The 23,418-nt window shown below is 37.7% G+C and overlaps 1 protein-coding gene and 1 non-coding gene across 2 annotated transcripts in view; both read right to left on the bottom strand.

Moving 5' to 3' along the window:
* TBC1D5 (TBC1 domain family member 5) overlaps positions 1 to 23,418 on the bottom strand; it is a 543,770-nt gene that overhangs the window by 409,555 nt on the left and 110,797 nt on the right. The gene's annotated exons all lie outside the window — the stretch shown is intronic.
* On the bottom strand, positions 10,737 to 10,843 carry LOC125998363 (U6 spliceosomal RNA). Its single transcript, XR_007491952.1, has one exon. It is a non-coding gene; the product is annotated as a U6 spliceosomal RNA (small nuclear RNA).

Raw genomic sequence — 23,418 nt, 5'->3', positions numbered from 1 at the left:
TGTGTTAGAGTGGCAATTGTTGTTTGCATAGGCCCACCAAAATATGAGGGACATGGAAAGGAAAAACCTTGGCCTAAATACAAAGAGACCCTACCCCTGAAGTTTCCTGGCATAAGACCAACTCTAGGCTCCAGGTACGCTAGTTTGTCCAATCCAAGACATTGTCTGTAGTGCCAATGTATTTTTATTTTTCACACAGTCTCTGTTGTTGGTATCATGTTTCTGTATTAAAGATCCTGGAATCTGCATATCCTACATTGAAGTCAGGATGTGGAGCGTCCTCTAGTTTCACATCACAGTTAATGGGCAATGCAGAGATCCCTGTCATGTAAGCAGGTCGTTGTTGTTGTTAAGTCTTCTCATAGTTAAGTTAAGTTAGTCTCTTTTGAGCAGGTAGAAGTCAGAGCAGCGGTAAGGTCTTCCCTGGTAGAGGATTGCTTCCAGGTGATGTTATAGACAAACTTGGATGTTTCGTGGATGGCTTCCATGGTTCAGGGGTGAATGGAGAATGCCCATTATTCTGAGGCCTGTGTCAGGTCATTATGTCAATGTTCAGGGTGTAAGGTCCCATTGCACTACAAGATTTGTGTGTTCTATACTATGCCTCTAATGTTTAAGGAGTTACGTAAGTTTTATGGCTTTAGACTGCCTTGTGTGCTGTTAAGAAATATTATAAAGTGTTACAATCTGGGGACTTGAAGGACAAAGTAAATGTACATGAATTCTGTTTTATTTATCTTAATGTTCTTTGGCTGAAATTTCAAAGTTAAGATATCAACAAGGTGACTTCTTCTGAGAATTATGTTATGGATGATTGTCCTTCCACTGTAACTTTACCTTGTCCTCTTTCTTTGCATCTTTGTCCTCATAATTAAAAATGAAAAATTAAAAAAAAAATAAATACTAAAGATTTGTGTGTTCTAATCTCTATTAGATAAGATCTTATTTGTATGTATAGTATTTTCCCGTTTTAATGTGCCTATGCAAACAAGGAACAATGCCACGTGATGGTATCAGCACATATGGGGGCCATAAGAAAAAGTCCAACAATCCCCATGACATGGTTTAATCATAAGCATTAAACTGGGGGACTCTTTCACCAAAATTCCTTATTGAACAGCTCACAAAGAAAAGATAAAAATTTGTTAGAATCGTCACTGTATAAGAGAATATTTAGTAAGACTTATAGCTTTCAGAGAAAAAAACACATAAAATATTCAAAAGACATACATGTCCATTTTAAGTCTTTTGAATAGTTGGGGGTTGTTAGTTCCAATGCATGGCTTTGGTCTGTGATTAGGATTTTGCACTATTGAAGTTAAAAAGAGTAATGTTGGTTACTGATGGTGGGGGGGTGAGAGAGTTAAGGAGTAAAAATGAGCTTTGTAGGGGTATGCAAAAGGGCAGAAAACAAAATGGACATTCTGCATAAGCAAAACATAACTTAAGGATAGGGAATACTCTTAATATATATCGTGCGCCCCCGCGTGGTTTTGAACATGTGGTAAGAAATTGCCAGTGACAACCTTAGTGCAACCAAGCAAATCTCAGCACACCCCAAGTTAGGACCCATCATCCAGGAGGGACCACCCGATACCCACCTTGTCTACCAGTGACATCTTAATGTGAAAAATATTTTTTTCTAATTATGGATACCTCAATGATAATGCACAAATGATTAGTAAAAAACTGTTAAATCTGGAGGAGAGCAGTGAGGCTGGAGGGATGCAACTCACGCACCCCTGGAGGTCCTAGGACCATACCTGGATATTCTGGTGGAGGTTCAATGTGAGGGAATGAGGATATGTTGCTGCTCCAGCGTGTGGTACCAGGAATTACCCATGCCACACAGAAGTTAGACTTGGCAGTGGCTCAGGGACCTGAGGGCTCCAGCTAGCAGTGATGGGTGAATATGTGTGCCAGGGATCAAACCAGGGTATGCAAATGCCTTAACTGCTCTACTGTGTCAAAGGTACTAACTTTTTTTCCAGACCAAAAGATTGTTTGTCTATTATAAAGAAATTATGCATGTAAATTTGGACTACTGAATTATAACATAATAGTCAATTATTCTGTGCATCTTAATTACACTTTCACCGAAGATAATTTATTTTCAAATTATTAAATAATATGGCACTTTTTTTAAATTTCGCCTAATGGTCGCTTGCCTTTTATTGGCAAAGAAAAAGTCAGAATTGGTGATGGGTAAGAACTGACGTAAGAGAGTATACAAGCCTGTATTTCCTGTTCAGTCCCCTAAAAGAATAAAAAATAAAACAAAAAACAAAAAACACTCTAGTGGGGCCAGAGTGGTGGCAGAAGCAGTAGGGTGTTTGCCTTGCATGCGCTAACCTAGGATGGACTGTTGTTCGATCCCTCTGGCATCCCATATGATTCCCCCAAGCCAGGAACGTTTTCTGAGTGCATAGCCAGGAGTAACCCCTGAGCATCACCGGGAGTGTTCCAAAAAGCAAAACAAATAAACAAACAAAAAAAACACACTAGTGATTAATAGCAATAACAGTACTCAGTTCTTAAACCTAAATAACATTCCTTAGTATAGTAACAACTAGAACTCTGCAGAGAACTGGCTACCAGAGACGGGGTAGAATAAATCAGAGAAAAATCCATGACAACTTGCCTTAATAGAGAAAAGAGAGCACTCAAAAAGGTAGTAGGGGAATATCATGTACTTCTACTAACTAAACCTGCAGAATTTGAGGATGAAAATAATTACAATAATGAATTATATATCACTGAAAGGAACATATCCATGAGCTCATACTGATAATAAATGACTAAATGAATAAGGAAGTAAATCAGTCAATCAAAATAGTTTTTTCTTTCAGCAGAATGCTGATGCTGACTGAAAGGAGGGCTGAAATGAAAAATCAGCAATTTACAACAGGTAGAATAAAAAAATTCACCACACAAAATTCATCAATATATGCTAAATCTAGTTGGAAATTTGATAAGGGGAAGAATATTCATGTGATCTTAAACAGAATCCCTACAGACTGTTTATTTGTTGCAATAAGAAAAGAATTTTAATATAATTTTTATTTTAATTATAGTGGCTTACAGATCGTTGACAATAATATTTTAGGTACATATTAACATAAAATCAGGGGAATTCCCATCACCAAATTGTCCTTCCTCCACCTCCGTTCCCGTCCTTCTTCCCATATCCTCTTCCCTTACCCCCGGGGCTGCTAGAATAAGTGGTCCCCTCTGTGCCTAGCTTACTACTTAGTGGTCTTACACCTATTTGGTCTTGGTACCTCCTTTATTCCCCCCCCCCCAATTGGAAGGCGGGACTAGATAGTTCAAGTTATATAGTTTTGTTTGAAGAGAAAAGTAATAACCTGGAGAAAAAAAAGAAAAAAAGAATCAGATACTCTGGAAATGGGCAGAGTCCTTCTAGAGGCTGTCATCCTTGGTTTGAGAGATGGAGGGGAGAAAGAAGGTAAAACACCACAACAGTACATAAAGAACTGTAAAATAAAATATCCAGTGAGCATTCAAAACAAACAAACAAACAAAACAAAACAAAACAAAAAACAAGGGTAAGCACTATATAAAAGCCATGGTATTCAGATAAAAAAAATGTGGCAGAGCACATAAGAAAAGAAAAGAAGAAAATAAATAAATAAATATAAATGGAGACATCCACTTCAATAGCAAACCACAACAATAAAATCAACAAAAAAATAAATAAGTAAATAATAATAAAAAAAATGGTTTTGTGCTTTTTTTTTTCCCCGTCCTGCAGATGCACAGTAAATATTGGGGTCATTTGAAAAGGAATTTCCTTTACCTAAGAGATACAGGATTTCTCCACCCTTAAAATATATTGTCATGGGATTAACTATAGACTCCTTTCAGGTTCATTTACTCTCCCCTTGGTGCTTTTGTGGTATATGGAAGACTTCTGCTCCGTCCTCGGTGATAACATCAGACCTCTATATCTAGAGGTCTCAGTATGTGCATGAGTCAAGGAGTTGAACTTATGATTATGTCTTTCTTGTGGGTCTAGAAGTTCTGTTCCCTCAGTGTCATTTTAATCCGTCTTCTGTGTTTGGCGGTCCTGGTCTTTGCGCTGATCCTAGGAAGGGGCCTGGGATAGTGTCTTCCGTTATGTTTCCAGAGGTCCCAAGAAGAAAAAAAAATTTAATGTCTATTAGAGAAACCCTTTGATTCTCTAACTGATCAAAATTGGTATTGCCAATGTGCCTCCAGACGTGATATCCTAAGAAAGACATATCATGCATGTAGTCTTCTGACCAGACTACATGACCTGAATCAAATGAAGAAACAGCAAATAATACTAAATGAGAAGGACAGGCATAAGTACAGGTAGATATATTAGAGAGAAGACAGATAGCAGGATAGAGAGCAAAGAAAGCAGGCAGATAAGCTAGATTAAATAGACAGAAAATATGAATAAAGGACTATTTTTCGAAAGCAGTATAACCATTTCAAATTAAATAGGACTAGAGAAAAAACTCAGATAAATGTAATATCCAGATTCCTAGTAGACGGGAATGCTATTGAAGACTGTTTGGTCATCTAACAATTTGGAGCACAGGTGAAATAGTATTTTATTAATATCAATGAAAAACTTTTAGAAACTAAGTTCAATGTCTCTCCAAACAATATTCCTCTGAGAGTAAGAGAGAGAATGAGAGGGGGCAAGGGGAGTAAAAGAAAGGGGAGAGAGAGAGAGAGAGAGAGAGAGAGAGAGAGAGAGAGAGAGAGAGAGTGTGTGTGTGTGTGTGTGTACAAAAGGAGAATACAAATAAAGAAAATTAAAATAAATGGTAACAATTGAATATGGGTAAAAGGTATACCAACTGTTACTTTTATAACTATCCTTAATAAGTTTAAAAAATTCAAAATTACTCCAAATTAGAAATACTTTTTAATAAGGGCTTCCCAACAGTACTTGGGGAACAGGGATGAGTCATTCCCAAGGACAGTCCAGGATGTATATAGGCCTGGTAGTTTAGTACTAAGGTTCAGTGATCCTTAGGAGCCACTAGGACTATGGTGCCAGAGACAAAATTTGGGCTTGTGCATACAAAGAATTTGCTCCTACCCCTTTAAACTAGCTCCCATGCCCCAAGAGTATTTTTATTGTTGTTACTGTTGTGGGACCAAGAGGCAGGAAGGGGAGACTGCAAAGGAGTCTCCCACAGGAACTCAGTGCCTCCCACAAGCAACATGCAAAACATATGCCACACCCCCAATTTGAGTTACTTGAACCACATTCCCAGCCAGATATTCATAATTTTTCCTACCACAAAATTCCCATGTGATAGCTGAAGACTGAGATTTTAGATACAGTGTAACCAAGGTGTAAAGCCAGTGTAGTTTACTCTAGAATCTGGCCTTCATTTTAAATATCAAAACATATTGTATTTCTGGCTATTAGATTTGATCTCAACTTGAGCTCCAAGATTCAAAAGTTGTTTGGGATTCCCTATTTAGTCCCTGAAATTTTCTCTTCTGTCATTCCTCTAGTTCCCCTGACTGTGTGCATGTCTCTATCACTACAGAGGAAAACTGTTCCTAGCATCTAGAACATAAAATTGGTCAACTTTGTTTTTACAGCCACCTAGTGAAAACGTCTATGTTCCAGGTTTTACTCCTCTTCATTTGCTAGCATGTACTAAAATAAAATTGGGAAAGCAGCTGAAAGACAGAGTTGTGTCTTTCTAGCCATTGTCTTTCTAAGACCAAGTATCGGAGTCAATTCCGTATGAAAAATTTCGATAAATACTGAACTGAAATGTTTACCAGGCTCTATTGCTTATGGATTTTTCTCATTCCAGTAAATAAGAATGTTTAATTTCCTTCCTTCCTTTTATATATATCAATGTGCCTGAGATCAATTTTGAATTTTCCTCGTTTTCATTCCTTTATTTTTTTAATATATTAAATAAAATAGGACTAAATAACTATCTCCCCAAAATTGGAGAAAATACACACTGTGCTAAGGGATTTTTCTAGGCTTTGAACTCAAGGGACACTCCTGGCAGTGTTTGGTGCCTGTGATTGCCACATGCAAAGTTAGCACCTTTCCACTGTAGTACTTTGTTCAAAATCACCTCTCTGATGATGATTGTTCTGTATTAGAAATAACAGTTTTCAGCAAACATATATAGAAAATGTGTATGTGTATACACACACACACACACACACACACACACACACACACACACACACACACACACACACTGATTTCTCTTGTGGTCAGGAATTATCTGAAATTTCACTGACCAAGAAGATATAGCTAGAAACTATTGCTGTCCTGCCTCTACCCCAAAAGATGTGTATAAAGCCAGCAACTTTCTCAATGATTTACTAAAAGCAGCAGCTCAGTTTAATAAAACCATCCCAAAACATAAAATTGATTGAACCAACTGCTGTGGTGGGCATACACAACAGCTGATCAAAATCACTCAAGATTTTTATTCTCACAGATTTTCCTTTCAGGACGAGAATTTTCCCCTCCCATTACTTCTTATCTTGATATTGAAATATTTAACCAGAAAGGGGGGGGGGGATTTTAAATCCATGGAATCAAGTTTTAAACTACAAAGTAAGTCAATTCAAGAAATAATAAACCAAATAGCATGCAACATAAACAATGTTACACACTAAAACTAACATACTTCTTTCTAAAATGTTTTATGAGTAATAAAAGCTGTGTTTTTTAAACTTGTGTTATCTCTTGTACAATAAAAACTGTGTGACTTTTCCCATGCACAGCAGCGTCAGTTGGCAAAGTATTGCAACATTATACACATTTCTATATAAGGAAAACTTTGTGAAATTATAATTCTTTGTGAAATTATAATTAAATTCTGAGTTTCTTAATATTGAACACTTAAGATTTTATTTCACTAAAAGAATATCTATCCTTTCATTACACATTAGATGTTGCCTTGACTTCCTGCAATAAAGTAATTTTATAGTATTTTTGTCAGTGAAGGACAAAGATAAGCCAACTGTTTAGATTCCTCTCCTTTATGTTGTGTCTTTGATCACTAACAATGCTGCGTGAACAGCCAACAGAAGGCTGACATTTCATAAAATATGCAGTGATAAAAACTAATACTGTAGCATCTGGGAGCAATATATAAAATGCAGAAATACACCTAATAACTGTGATCTTAAATTACAAGTTACTAAAAGCTAAATAAAAAGCATACCTAAGAATCAGAAAGTGGCAAGATTACAAAGGGGTTTTTGCACTTTTATTTCCAAAAGCAAAGTTTTAAAAATAATTTAAAATGCCTATAACATTGTCTCTAATGTTCTACAACTTAAAATGCCAACTTCTTGTGCTTTTAAGTTTCAATAAATGAAAATCCATTACAGAATCACCATTGAAAGACACTGTAGAAAATATAAATATTTTTCTCATATACTTAAAAAAATCAAAACTAATAATGCCAGATAACATAATCAAATAAGTTTAAAAACTATAATAGTATGAAACAATATATTTAATACTTATGCTAGTACATTCTTTCAAAATCTAAGTCTCAAAACAAGTAAATTGTGCTTAGATATGTTTAAGAATTGTTATTTGTGATTTTAGTTTTGGGGCCACACCCAACAGTACTCAAGGCTTACTCTTTGGCTCTGTGCTCAGGGGTAACTCCTGGCAGGGGGTCAGGGGACGATATGGGTTACCTAGGACTGAACTTAGGTCAGCTGCATACAAGGAATGCACTTTATTCACTGTACTATCTCTCTGGCCCCAATATGTTTAAACAATTTTAATATTACTACTGAAAATGTGTTACTGTGTGTGCTTGTTTTTGTTTAGCTTATGGGCCATACTCAGTAGTGCTTAGGGCTTATTCCTGATTCTGTACTGCGTGAATTCTGTACTGTACCTCTGGCTGGGCTTGGAGACTATAAATGATGCTGGGTATTGAGCCCAGGTCAGGTGCATCCAAGGCAAATGTCCTATACACTATACTATCTCTTCAGCCCAAAAAACATGTTTTCTAATAGTGGAAAATATGTAAGGCTCTCAATATAAAGACTCCCTAAGAGCAATCAGAAGAATTATCTTTACTGTATCTGGTATAATAGTTTATCTATATTCATCAGCATCACAATATAGTAGAAATGTTTCTGTTATTTTTAACATATATATGTGAAAGTGAAGCCATATTCAGCACTTCAAGAACTCTGAATTGCACTTTGACTAAAGAAAACATACAAGAGTTAAGCATGTGGAGACAATTGTTCTAGTAGTTATAATTAGCATCTGAAGTTGGGGATTTCACTACTTAATGCACACCCACCTGCCTGTTATTCTTTTTTTTTGTTTTTTTTTTTGTTTTGTTTTGGGGTCACACCCGGCGGTGCTCAGGGGTGACTCCTGGCTGTCTGCTCAGAAATAGCTCCTGGCAGGCACGGGGGACCATATGGGACACCGGGATTCGAACCAACCACCTTTGGTCCTGGATCGGCTGCTTGCAAGGCAAACGCCGCTGTGCTATCTCTCTGGGCCCCCTGCCTGTTATTCTTACCATAGTTATTATGTCATTTAATGGAGATAAATATTCTTTTCTATCCTCATATTTACATCAATGTTATTGAATTTTTTAAGCTATTACAATAGGTTAAGCATCAGTCTTAACAGCAGTCTTCATCTCCCACTGGACAAAGAATGGCATTTCAGGACTAAGATTAGAGAAGGCATATTTACATTCATAATGTTCCAAACTATAACTTTATGTAAATTATGATTTCACATTTGCAAATACAATTATTTTTGTTTCACTGTATTCTATTCCCTGCCATTCTTCAAACAATAACTTTCTATGGTTATTACAACCTCAAAAAAAGCATACTATGGAATGATAATGCTCCAAACACTGAAATACTTAAAACTAAAATAACAATGCATCTTAATAATGTATTTACTTTTAATTTTATCTCATTTTCCTGTCAAGGAGAACATTAGTGTCTCATCTAAGGTCTAATAGCTTTCAGCTTAAAGAATCTTTCTTTCAAAAATATTTCAAGGCCAGAATACTGGCACAACAGATAGGGTACTTACTTTGCATGTATCTGACCCAGGTTTTATCCCAGTCCCAAAAATGGTCCCCCAAGAAGTGAACCCTAAGTGTAGTGCCAGGAGTGAACCCTGAGCACCACCTGATATAGCCCCCCAAAAAATCAGCATTTATAAAAGAATGAGTGAGAAAGTATCATCAGATCTGAGTTCTACTTAACTAGAATAAATTATAAAGAAATATAAGCTCTGCTTAAAGTGAAATACAAACCAAATGGGGCCGGCGAGGTGGCGCTAGAGGTAAGGTGTCTGCCTTACAAGCGCTAGCCAAGGAAAGGACCACGGTTCGATCCCCCGGTGTCCCATATGGTCCCCCCAAGCCAGGGGCAATTTCTGAGCGCGTAGCCAGGAGTACCCCTGAGCATCTAACGGGTGTGGCCCGAAAAACCAAGAAAAAAAAAAAAGAAATACAAACCAAATTTAACAGAAGGTGCCTTCCAAGTAGTAATAGAGCAAAACAGGAGTTCAGAAGAATGTGAAAATCACAGTGGACTATACTGTCAGAAGATTTCTGAGTCAGGGAAGAACATGAACTAAGAAGCAAAAAAGTAGCAAACTGGGCTGGAGTGATAGCACAGTGGCAGGGTGTTTGCCTTGCATGCCTTGCATACCACAAAGACACCAAAATTTTATTCAGAAGACATTTGCATTTCAAATGTATATTGCAACACTATTTATTCACAATAGCCAAAATCTAGAAATACAATAAGTAACCAAGAACAGATAATTAGTTAAAAAAGTAGAACCACATAATTTGAACCATCTTGTTCTGCCCTACAAATTGAGGGGGAAATAATGGAGATACAAGACCCAACAGTCGTATGAACACTGAGTAGAAATAAAAAAACGATCAGATTTAAACACCAAATTCAAAGCCAACTACAACAGAATCCATACCCAATCTACCATAAACTAGACACAGAGGGGACCACTTATACTGGCAGCCCCGGGGGGCAAAAGAGGGAGGGTAAGGGATGCATGCTGAGAACAGTGGTGGAGGGAGCACAACATTGGTGGCGGGAATGCCCCTGATAGATTTGTAATCCACTTTAGTCAAAATAAAAATTATTAAAGAAAAAAAATAAACTGTAGTCTATGTATACAATGGAATACCACTTGGCTGTAAGAACAGATGAATGTATGCAATTTGCTACTGCATGGATGGATTTGGAAAGCATCTTCCTGCGTGAACTATGTCAGAAATAGAGGAACAGATAAAGAATTTCTCTCATATGTGGGATATAAGGGTGCCTAGTCAGGGACTGAAAAATGAACAAAGGCAACTGAGAACTGGTCTACAGCAGTGAATTTATCATGGTGTAGATAGGGGCAAAAATGGTACAGACTGGTGGAGGATATAGTTTTGGATCCAATCAAGTATAATATTGTCAATCACATGCCTAAAATATTTTTCTTTTCTTTTCTTTTCTTTTTTTTTTTTTTTTTTTTTTTTGTGGTCTTTGGGTCACACCCGGCAGTGCTCAGGGATTTTTCCTGGCTCCGTGCTCAGAAATTGCTCCTGGCATGCACGGGGGACCATATGGGACACCGGGATTCGAACCGATGACCATCTGCATGAAAGGTAAATGCCTTACCTCCATGCTATCTCTCCGGCCCCATTCTTTTTTCTTTTTTAAATATGGAACGCTTCAGGAATTTGCGTGTCATTCTTGCACAGGGGCCATACTAATCTTTTCTGTATCATTCCAAGTTTAGTATATGTGCTGCTGAAGTGAGAACGTGCCTAAAAGTTTTTAAATATTTTTAAATATTTACATATAGTGAACTACATCAAAATGTTTTCACTATATTGGGACTACCTTGTCAGAAATGAGAGAGTTTTGGGTACTATGATTAGTGGAGGATACAGCTAATGTATAACAACTTTCTGAGAAAATCCTGACCATCAGGTTATAGATGAAAATTTTAATCGAGAGAAAACTGAGACTACTGAAGGTACCTACCTATAAAGGGAAGTGACAGAATAAAACAAAACTTGATGAAGATTACCTGACAATGCACCTGAGCGATTTAAGGACAGCAATGATATACTTTGAGATTTGAGATTATCAAAGACTTCTAATATTCTTTGTGTGTGTGTGTGTGTGTGTGTGTGTGTGTGTGTGTGTGGTTTTTGGGTCACACCCGGCAATGCTCAGGGGTTATTCCTGGCTCCAGGCTCAGAAATTGCTCCTGGCAGGCATGGGAGACCATATGGGATGCTGGGACTCGAACTGATGACCTCCTGCATGAAAGGCAAACACCTTACCTCCATGCTATCTCTCCGGCCCCGACTTCTAATATTCTACGAATAAGGCTGTAGAAGAGTGCACTGAGCTAGCTTTGGGAATGAGAAAGAAGTAGCAGAAGAGAAGATGCAAGACTGGACCAGAACCAATGAGATGTGTGGGTTAAGAAGGTAAAAGACTGAGTTCCTAGGTCTAAAGTTAAGTAAAAGGGATGCTATAAAATTCAGCTTTTTCCAGCCATGTGTCAGGTAAATAAATCCACCTATCTTCGCCTATATTGACATATGTGTCAATGATGCTTTCCATTTTAAGAATTTTTTAGTATGATGCAAAGTGTTAATAGTAAAGAGATGAGAATAAGATCAAATGTACAGCTTTCTGTGAAGAACTTGAAATTTTTAAAGTTTGAAAAGGAAACAAAGAATAGTATGCAGAAGCTGACTACATACACAATTTCGCAACTTTCATAAATATATCTGTGAAAAGTAACATTATAAAAATGGCTGGCTTTATGTTACAAACCAGAAAAATGACTTGGGAAAAGAACACTAATCCCACAAAAAACTACTTGTCCAAAACTTACCAAGCTTGGGGCTGGAACTCTAGTATAGTAGCAGTGCTCTTATTTGTATGTGCCTGACCTGAGTTTAATACCTGCTCCATCAAATGCTCCCCAGAGCCCTCCAGGAGTGATACCTAAGTGCAAAGTCAGGAGTAACCTCTGATCGTGAGAGGTGCAAAATTCAAGAAATAAAATAAAACAATAAAAATCCCTACCAAGATTATTAAACCAAATAATACGAGTGGGGGACATAATTTGTACTACTAGTATTAATATTAGTATATGTTATTATTGGTGTAGTGTCAGCCATCAAATTGAGGGTCTCTCACATGCAAGCTATGTGGCATTTACCTCCCCACTGAGCTCCATCCTGGAACTGAAACATGATTTTTGTTTGTTTGTTTAATTGATTGGTTGCTCTGAAGTCACTCCCAGCTATCTGCTCAGGGATCAAGGCTGATGAACCTTTGAGGGGTTCATGAGTACAGACTGAAACATGCACCTCATGTATACAAAGCATGTGCTCCAGTCCTTGGCCTTTTCAGCCATCTTCCTGGCCCTGAGGCCAAATATGTTTTTGAAAAAATAATGGGGGATGTGGCCACAACCAGTGATGCTCAAGACATTACTCCTGGCTCTGCACTCAGGAATTACTCCTGTCAGTGCTAATAGGACCATACCAGGTCAAACTTAGGTAGGGATCAAACTTAGGTAGGCTGTATTCAAGGTAAATGCCTCACCTGCTATACTCCTGCATCAGTCCCCCCCCAAATTTCTAAACGGAGTCACATCTAAAAGAGTTCACAGGTAGCCAACCAGGGTCATCCTTTCCCAAGAAATGCTTGGGGGGGGGGGGCATAAGATGTCTGGGATTGAGCTCAGGCTATATATTCTACCAACTTAACACATCCTTAGACCCCCCCAAACCATAATTTTTTAACATATTTTTTTAGAAAGGTAAAATTTTTGGGATCTGGTCAGTAACTACATGAACAAGACATTAGATTTTAGTATTTACTGTATTTTTCTCATTTTTAGTAAAGCATTCATAAAAATAAATCATACACATTAAAAAAAAAAGCACGATAACCAAACCTGGGTATAATCTCTAGGCTAAACCCCACAGAAAAATAAAAAGTTCACAGGTAAAACAGAAAAGGTCATTCTTGGGCCTAGCACCAAAAGAAAGAGCATAAACTCCAGGAAGAGACTGCAAATATCAAACAGAACATGTAACTGCACAGATTTGACTAAGTTGTTTTCCAGGGTGCACTTTATCTGAAAGACCCTGGGGATATTTAATTGTATCAAGATTTAGGGATTCCTGCAGAAAAGGGAAAGCTTTCTAAGAAAGATTCGATCTTCATTGCAATACATAAAGAGGAGATACACTCATTCATCAGCGCAAGAAGAGCTTGTTCTGATAAGTGAATGTATGCACTCTGCGTGGGTGTCTCACCATACTAAAAGATATTTAAGCTAATCAATAAGTCAGATATGTTCTTCAAAATGCTAAGTGGTTGTTTATGTGTGTTAGATTTTCTGTGTGGCATATTAATGTACTTTTCCCGTATGATAGAGTGAACTCGATGATGATAAATATGCGGTATGTCTGCCGCCTACATTTTCACTGACAGCAAATGGAGTGTAAGACTGGCATTGTAAACTGAAAAGAAATTAATTTCAGAGATATGTAAGCACTGGTTTTATCATATATATTTCTTACCTAACTCTGCTGGATTCACTATTACATTAAGGAAACAAGTATATATAAATTAGCAAGTATCAAATATTTACCTAACTTGTTAAAATAAGACAGTAGATTAAGCAACATAAATTAATTGGTCCTTTTTTAAGGCTGTCCAAAGAACAAATTAATCTATTTGAATATAAACTCTATTTTGTGCTTTGGGGAAAATTCCAGACTACAAATTTAAGTTGAAGAGTAGACATAAATAGCAATTTGGTCTTTAGGTACACATAAAGTATGTAATTGTTTTCTTCAATTAATGTCATTTAATCTAATAAATTAAAATTTCAGAAATGTGAAATAGAAACATTCAAGTACTTACTTTATTAAAAGGCAGCTGCACTAGTAAAATCCATTCTATAATATAATAACTGCTTTGCTAGGAAAAAAAAATCAGCAGCTGTTTAAATGAATGCAATGCCCAGCTATTTCTTAAGTATGAAATTAAGTTTAATGGAGTGGGGGGAAGGCAGAGCAGTCTGTCTTGATTCCTCCTCTTCCCATGTCTGGCCTTGTCAAACAAACGTAAGAACAGAACCACATTCACATGCTGTCACCTGTATCTTGTCACTAAATTTTCAAAAGCATGTGAAAATGGCAGGCTTCAACTGCAAAGGCTAGAGGAATGATACAAACCACTGTACTATTTCTTTTAATAAGACAACTTTCTCAATAATTATTAGGCATAAAAATAAAAACTAAATGATCGTACAATACAGTGACCAAAGTGGGGCACTGCTAAAAGTGAAAAATGTTGTGGTAGGCCATATCACAGCAAGTCCCCACAAAGATGTCCATGTTTATACTAGAATCTATGCATATGATATCTTTCATGGCCAAAGATTTTGCAAAAGAGATGTGGCTCAGATTGTGGAATTTTAGATAGAGAGACTATCTTTGGTTTCCTTCATGGCCTCAGGAGAATTATAAAAGCCAGAGTGAAAAATGCTGAGAAAGAAGGAAAAAAAATTCAAGTGATTTTGGCACTGGTTGGAAGAAAGTGGGTAAAGGGTCTATAGCTCTATGTTCCAATAAAAGCTATAAATGACTCTCTGTTTACAAATAAAAAATTAGGAAACAACAGCCTACACAAATAATTTTAGTTTTCTAACCATTTTGACATAGCATTGAATTTGGGCAACAAATTGAATGAACAGGAAGTGAATATTCTGCTGACATTTTTATTCTTATAATCATATCAGATTTCTATGAACATTCTACAAAATTACAAGTTTTAAAAAAAGTATATGCTTTCTTTCCTTTCCTGTCCTCATTTCTCCATATACAACACATCCAGTATTTGCAGTTCTTCTGACTCACCCCAATTAACATAATCTCCAACAAGTCTTATCCCAGTTGCAATGAACTGCATGATTTTATCATTCCTTGCAGCTGAATGAAATTCCATTATATATATGCCATACTTTCATAATCACTCATCTATTGTCAAGCACCTAGATTGATTCCATATCCTAGTAGCTCCTGTGCTAAGTGCTACAATGAATAATGGTGTCCATATCCTTTGAATGAATGTTTTTGTGTCCTGGAGTTTAGATATTAATAAGTAGAACTACTGGGTCACCAGGGAGCTCTATTCTTACTTTTCTGAAAACTTCCATACTGTTTTCCATAGGGATTGAACCAGAAGCATTCCCACCAGCAACGGATGAAAGGGAGGAAGAAAAGATGATCAGGAGATATTAAGGGGTAGGAGAGGGCTAGCAGGCACATCAGTGATACAGAGCCAAGGTGTCTGTATATGACTAATACAGATGTCTGTATATGCCACAGCAGAAAAAACATTGCAAACACAAGATCTAAACTACAATAACCCAACTTAAAGAATATGCCTATCGGGGCCTGGAGAGATAGCACAGTGGTGTTTGCCTTGCAAGCAGCCGATCCAGAACCAAAGGTGGTTGGTTCAAATCCCGGTGTCCCATATGGTCCCCCGTGCCTGCCAGGAGCTATTTCTGAGCAGACAGCCAGGAGTAACCCCTGAGCACCGCCGGGTGTGGCCCAAAAAACAAAACAAAACAAAACAAAACAAAAAAAATATATATATATGCCTATCAAAGAGGCAGCCTAGAGAATCAGCAGGACCTAGGAACACTGGTAGATAGAACTCAGAGCTGAAAGTGAAATTGGGGTTGAAACTGGTATACTTGACACTCAATTATAAATATGTAGATCACTCTACCTTCATATTTTTAAAAAATGTTTTAATGCAAAAAATATTTCAAATATACCGAACTCTGCTGGATCTCAGATGCCAGCACCCTTCTGCCTCTCTACTCTGCTGTCCTGCATTTTCGGCCTGATTTCACCCTTGGTGCGGCTCATCAGCCAGCCTGCTTTCCTGTGAGCTTTCCGAGGAGTCTGCCTTCCCGTGAGCCTTCCGTGGAGGTGAGTCGACAAGCCCAGAAAGGGAGGAGCCACTGAACTTCGCTGGATCTCAGATGCCAGCACCCTTCTGCCTCTCTACTCTGCTGTCCTGCATTTTCGGCCTGATTTCACCCTTGGTGCGGCTCATCAGCCAGCCTGCCTTCCTGTGAACTTTCCGGGGAGTCTGCCTTCCCGTGAGCCTTCCGTGGAGGTGAGTCGACACGCCCAGAAAGGGAGGAGCCACTGAACTTCGCTGGATCTCAGATGCCAGCACCCTTCTGCCTCTCTACTCTGCTGTCCTGCATTTTTGGCCTGATTTCATCCTGGGTGCGGCCCATCTGCCAGCCTGCCTTCCTGTGAGCCTTCCGTGGAGGTGAGTCGACACGCCCAGAAAGGGAGAAGCCAGAGGAGCACGGTTGCTCCGCTCCCCTTCGCGACGGTGCACAGCATTTAGCCAATGAATACAATCACAACACGTAGAAAAACACGCAGTACTAGTGTGACAATGGGGAAACAACATGGGCCAGTGCCAGACATAGAGAATGAAGATGGCAACTCTGATGACTTGAACATGATCAACCACCTAGTCAGTCTCTCAGATAAGGAGTTTAGAGTTGCAATATGGAACATGTTCAAAGAACTCAAACAAAGTATAGAAGAGAAAACTAAAAAGAATCAGGAGAATATGAAGATAGAAATGAGAAAACTCCAAACGGAAATTTCAGATCAAATAACAGGTCTGAGAAACTCAGTAGATGAATTGAAGAAAAACATGTTTGAGATTTCCCACAGGTTAACAGCAGCTGAGGATAGAATCAGTACACTGGAAGATGAGATACATAAAAATTACATACAGCAGAAGAAATTGGAAAAAAGCCTCAAAGCAAATGATCAAACAATGGAAAAATTACTCAAAGAATGGGAACAGATGAAAATAGAAGTCTATGATCAGCTCAACAGAAACAACTTAAGAATCATTGGAGTCCCAGAGACTCAGGAAGAAAATCTCCGGGAAGAATCAACAGTCAAGAACATCATTAAAGAGAAACTACCAGAGATAATGAATACATGTGATCAAATCCTGCATGCCCGAAGAGTGCCAACTAAAAGAGACCCCAGAAAAAACACCCCAAGACACATCCTAGTCACAATGACGAATCCCATAGATAGAGACAGAATTCTGAAAGCAGCAAGATCGAAAAGAGAAATTACATTTAAGGGAACATTCTTGAGATTTACTGCAGACCTGTCACCAGAAACACTCAAGGCCAGAAGGCAGTGGTGGGACATAGTGACAAAACTCAATGAAATAAATGCTTCGCCTAGAATACTGCACCCAGCAAAACTCACTTTCAGGTTTGAAGGAACAATACATAGTTTCACAGACAAACAACAGCTCAAAAACTTCACAGACTCAAAACCATTCTTAAAAGAAAAACTGAATGGCATACTTTAAGACAAGGCTTACCAACAGACACACCAAACTTTAATATAAAGATGGCACTAACTCCCAGGATAATTCTTTCTCTCAATGTCAATGGACTAAATGCACCAGTTAAGAGACACAGAGTGGCTAAATGGATCAAAAAACTCAATCCAACCTTCTGCTGCCTACAAGAAACGCACCTGAATAGTCAGAACAAACATAGACTCAAAATAAAAGGCTGGAGGAAAATCATCCAAGCAAACAACACCCAAAAAAAAGCAGGAGTGGCCATATTATTATCAGATGATGCAAACTTTATACTTAGGAAAGTAGTAAGGGACAAAGATGGACATTTTGTATTAATCAAGGGATATGTACAGCAGGAAGAAATCACCCTCCTAAACATATATGCACCGAATGAGGGGCCAGCAAAATATTTAATACAACTGTTGACAAATCTGAAAAATAATATCAATAACAACACAATAATTGTGGGAGACCTCAACACGGCATTGTCAACACTAGACAGGTCAACCAGACTGAAACCCAACAAGAATATACTAGACCTGAGGAGAGAAATGGAAGTAAGAGGCCTAGTAGATATATACAGAACACTCCACCCCCAGAAGCCTGGATACACATTTTTCTCTAATGTACATGGGACATTCTCTAGGATAGACTACATGTTAGCACACAAAACATATCTCCATAATATCAAGAGGATAGAAATTTTGCAGGCTGCCTTTGCTGACCACAAAGCCCTGAAAGTATATATAAGCTACAAAGGGACACAGAAGAAAAATTTTAACACCTGGAAGTTAAATAGCCTCATACTGAATAATCAGTGGGTCCGAGATGAAATCAAAGAGGAAATCAAAACCTTCCTGAAAACAAATGACAATGGAGACACAATTTATCAGAACCTATGGGACACAGCAAAAGCAGTACTGAGAGGAAAATTTATAGCTTTGCAAGCACACATCAGGAAAGAAGAAGGGGCATACCTGAATAGCTTAATGACGCAGCTCATAGAATTAGAAAGTGCTCAACAAAAGGATCCAAAAATAGGGAGGCAGAAGGAAATAACAAAGCTGAGAGCAGAAATCAATGAAGTGGAAACCAGAAAAACCATCCAAAAGATCAACGAAAGCAGAAGTTGGTACTTTGAAAAAATAAACAAGATTGATAGACCACTGGCAAAACTAACAAAGAAAGAAAGAGAGGGAAACTTGATAACTCGTATTAGGAATGAAAAAGGAGAGATCACTACTGATATGGTAGAGATTCAAAGGGTAATCAGAAACTACTTTGAGAAACTCTATGCCACTAAAAATGAAAACCTGGAAGAAATGGATAAATTTTTGGAATCTTATAATCTTCCACGATTGAATGAAGAGGATGTAGCATATCTAAACACACCCATTACTATTGAGGAAATTAAGAAAGTAATCAAATGTCTGCCCAAAAACAAAAGCCCAGGCCCAGATGGATTTACTAATGAATTCTTTCAAACCTTTCAAGAGGAACTACTACCAATCCTGGCAAGACTCTTTCATGAAATTGAAAAAACAGGAAAACTTCCAAATAGCTTTTATGAAGCCAACATTACCTTGATACCTAAACCAGACAGAGATGCTACGAAAAAAGAAAATTACAGACCAATATCGCTGATGAATGCAGATGCAAAGATCTTCAACAAAATCCTGGCAAATAGGATTCAATGCCTCATTAAGAAGATCATCCACTATGATCAAGTAGGTTTCATTCCAGGAATGCAAGGCTGGTTTAACATCCGTAAATCTATCAACATAATACACAACATCAACAGCAAGAAAAATAAAAATCACATGATCATATCAATCGACGCAGAGAAAGCATTTGACAAGGTCCAACACCCATTCTTGATCAAAACTCTCAGCAAGATGGGAATGGAGGGAACCTTTCTCAATATAGTTAAGGCCATCTACTACAAGCCAGAGGCAAATATTGTCCTCAATGGAGAAAAACTGAAAGCCTTTCCTCTAAATTCTGGCACAAGACAAGGCTGTCCTCTCTCACCACTCCTATTCAACATAGCACTGGAAGTACTCGCTATAGCGATTAGGCAAGAAAAGGATATCAAGGGAATCCAGATAGGAAAGGAAGAAGTCAAGCTCTCACTGTTTGCAGATGACATGATACTCTACTTAGAAAACCCCAAAGACTCTATCAAAAAGCTTCTAGAAACAATAGACTCATATAGCAAGGTGGCAGGCTACAAAATTAACACACAAAAATCAATGGCCTTCGTATACACCAATACTAATAAGGAAGAAATGGACATTAAGAAAACAACTCCATTCACTATAGTGTCACACAAACTCAAATATCTTGGAATCAACTTGACTAAAAATGTGAAGGACCTATACAAGGAAAACTATAAAACTCTGCTCCAAGAAATAAGAGAGGACACGCGGAAATGGAAGCATATACCCTGCTCATGGATTGGCAGGATTAACATCATTAAAATGGCAATACTCCCCAAAGCACTGTACAGATTTAATGCGATCCCCCTAAAGATACCCATGACATTCTTCAAAGAAGTGGACCAGGCACTTTTGAAATTTATTTGGAACAATAAACACCCTCGAATAGCTAAAGCAATCATTGGGAAAAAGAATATGGGAGGAATTACTTTCCCCAACTTTAAACTTTACTACAAAGCAATAGTTATCAAAACAGCATGGTATTGGAATAAAGACAGGCCCTCAGATCAGTGGAATAAGCTTGAATACTCAGAGAATGTTCCCCAGACATACAATCATCTAATTTTTGATAAAGGAGCAAAAAATCCTAAATGGAACAAAGAAAGCCTCTTCAACAAGTGGTGTTGGCAAAACTGGGTAGCCACTTGCAAAAAATTGAACTTAGACCCCCAGCTAACATCATGTACGAAGGTAAAATCCAAATGGATTAAAGACCTCGATATCAGCCCCAAAACCATAAGATATATAGAACAATACGTAGGTAAAACACTCCAGGACATTGAGGCTAAAGGCATCTTCAAGGAAGAAACTGCACTCTCCAAGCAAGTGAAAGCAGAAATTAACAGATGGGAATATATTAAGCTGAGAAGCTTCTGCACCTCAAAGGAAATAGTGCCCAAGATACAAGAGCCACCCACTGAGTGGGAGAAACTATTCACCCAATACCCATCAGATAAGGGGCTAATCTCCAAAATATATAAGGCACTGCCAGAACTTTACAAGAAAAAAACATCTAATCCCATCAAAAAATGGGGAGAAGAAATGAACAGACACTTTGACAAAGAAGAAATACAGATGGCCAAAAGACACATGAAAAAGTGCTCCACATCACTAATCATCAGGGAGATGCAAATCAAAACAACGATGAGATACCACCTCACACCACAGAGAATGGCACACATCACAAAGAATGAGAATAAACAGTGTTGGCGGGGATGTGGGGAGAAAGGAACTCTTATCCACTGCTGGTGGGAATGCCGTCTAGTTCAACCTTTATGGAAAGCGATATGGAGATTCCTCCAAAAACTGGAAATCGAGCTCCCATACGATCCAGCTATACCACTCCTAGGAATATACCCTAGGAACACAAAAATACAATACAAAAACCCCTTCCTTACACCTATATTCATTGCAGCACTATTTACCATAACAAGACTCTGGAAACAACCAAGATGCCCTTCAACAGACGAATGGCTAAAGAAACTGTGGTACATATACACAATGGAATATTATGCAGCTGTCAGGAGAGATGAAGTCATGAAATTTTCCTATACATGGATGTACACGGAATCTATTATGCTGAGTGAAATAAGTCAGAGAGAGAGAGAAAAACGCAGAATGGTCTCACACATTTATGGGTTTTAAGAAAAATGAAAGACATTCTTGCAATAATAACTTTCAGACACAAAAGAGAAAAGAGCTGGAAGTTCCAGCTCACCTCAGGAAGCTCATCACAAAGAGTGATGAGTTTAGTTGGATAAATAACTACATTTTGAACTATCCTAATAATGAGAATGTATGAGGGAAATTGAGAACCTGTTTAGAGTATAGGCGGGGGTCGGGTGGGGAGGAGGGAGACGTGGGACATTGGTGATGGGAATGTTGCACTGGTGATGGGTGGTGTTAAAAAAAAAAGAAATAAAAAAGTATAAAAGATGCACTACAATTTAGGATTAACTGAAAAAAGGAGAAAAAAAAAGAAAAAAAATTTCAAATATATATTATTTTAAATAGTAAATGTGTGATCATTTTTATAAGGACAATTAAAATCTAATTTCAGTTGTTAAAAATAGTCAAGGCAACTTGCTCTTTCAAGCCCATATTCTCCTTTGAACACAAATCTTTCTGTCTATTTTTGTTTGCTTGTTCTTTCAAGTGTGTGTTCTCTCTTGAACATGCATTCCTTTCCTTTCCAGCACACATCTTCCTAAGTAAGTTTCATCCAGTAAAAACTATCTTCAAAATGTTTTTAAAACCATAATTAAGATTACATAAGAAGCATTGTCATATACTGCAATAAGGAGGCAGTAAGCTGAATTAATTTATCTTAAGATCAAATGAAATAACTACTCCTGTATAACTCTCTAGTACTTGTTTGTGATCGTTGTTTCATTCAATACAAAATTCAAACTCTGACCCAAAAAGTAAAATTTACTGATCCAACTCATTTTTAGCTATTATTTGTTAATAATTTCCAGGAAAAAAATCTAGTCTCCAAAAAGTTAAAAAATAATCACGGGCATCTTTTCTTTCCAGCAATGAAAACTTCAATATAAATACCAATATATCCTGGCTCTTTTATTCTGATTTTATCATACTTTAACTTTCTTTTCACCTAACTTTTTTTTTTTTTGGTTTTTGAGCCATACCCGGTGACGCTCAGGGGTTACTCCTGGCTATGCTCTCAGAAGTCGCTCCTGGCTTGGGGGACCATATGGGACGCCAGGGGATCAAACCGTGGTTGGTCCAAGGCTAGTGCAGGCAAGGCAGACACCTTATCTCTAGCGCTACAGCCCGGCCCCCACCTAACATTTTTTTGCTATGAATCTCTGGATCACAATTCAAAAGAAAAGAGTCCATGGCTCAATTGGTAGAATACTTATTTCTGCACGTGTGAAGCCCTGCATACCCCCAGTTGTGGTCCCACAACTACAGTAACAAAGTGCACATACACACATGTGCGTGAGCGGAAACAAAGAAAGAAAACATTTGCTATGCTTTCATGAAGAAAGAAAAGGGAGGGAGGGAAAAAGGAAGGAAGGAGAAAAAAGAAAGGAGGGAGGGATGATGGAGCGGGGAGAGAGGGAAGGAGGAAGGAAGAAAGGAAGGAAGAAAATAAGGAAGGAAGGAAGCTAGCTAGCTTAGTGTAAATGACTGAAATAGCATTTTATCTTTTAGCCTCTTCTAAAGAGATCTGCATTTTGTTGAAATTAACAGAGCGTAACTTTCTAGAACAATATTCTTAAGAAAAAAGTCATTCTAAACTGAAAATAAATGCTTTTTTATTCAATGTAATTCTCAATGAATTTAAAATTAATTATAAAATGCTAGTTAGTATAGAAATTGATAGTAATCAACAAGCCATTATTAGATATGATATACCCTTCTAGAACTACAGATTTCATGTCTTATTAGCCGTGGGAGAAATTAATATAATTTCAAGCAATTTAAGAGTTACCGAACCCTAATTTCAAAGCTGTTTAACATATAGGTCAAAATTAGCACATAGAAACTTAATGTCAAGAAATGAATCTACCATCTAATGTAATTACATAAAAGAATTAAGTAATAGTTATGTTGTATAAGAGAGCAGTGATTCTTAAGGATTATGTGCTCTCATATGTGGAAATACATACCTACAAACTTCTACAAAATAATAAGGCATTCATGATTTTACAAAGATGATTTCACCATCAAC

This window comes from Suncus etruscus, chromosome 20 (assembly GCF_024139225.1).
Source record: "Suncus etruscus isolate mSunEtr1 chromosome 20, mSunEtr1.pri.cur, whole genome shotgun sequence".
Lineage (NCBI taxonomy): Eukaryota > Metazoa > Chordata > Mammalia > Eulipotyphla > Soricidae > Suncus > Suncus etruscus.
Note: the sequence above shows the minus strand (reverse complement) of the source record. Positions and strands in the feature narration are given on the sequence as shown.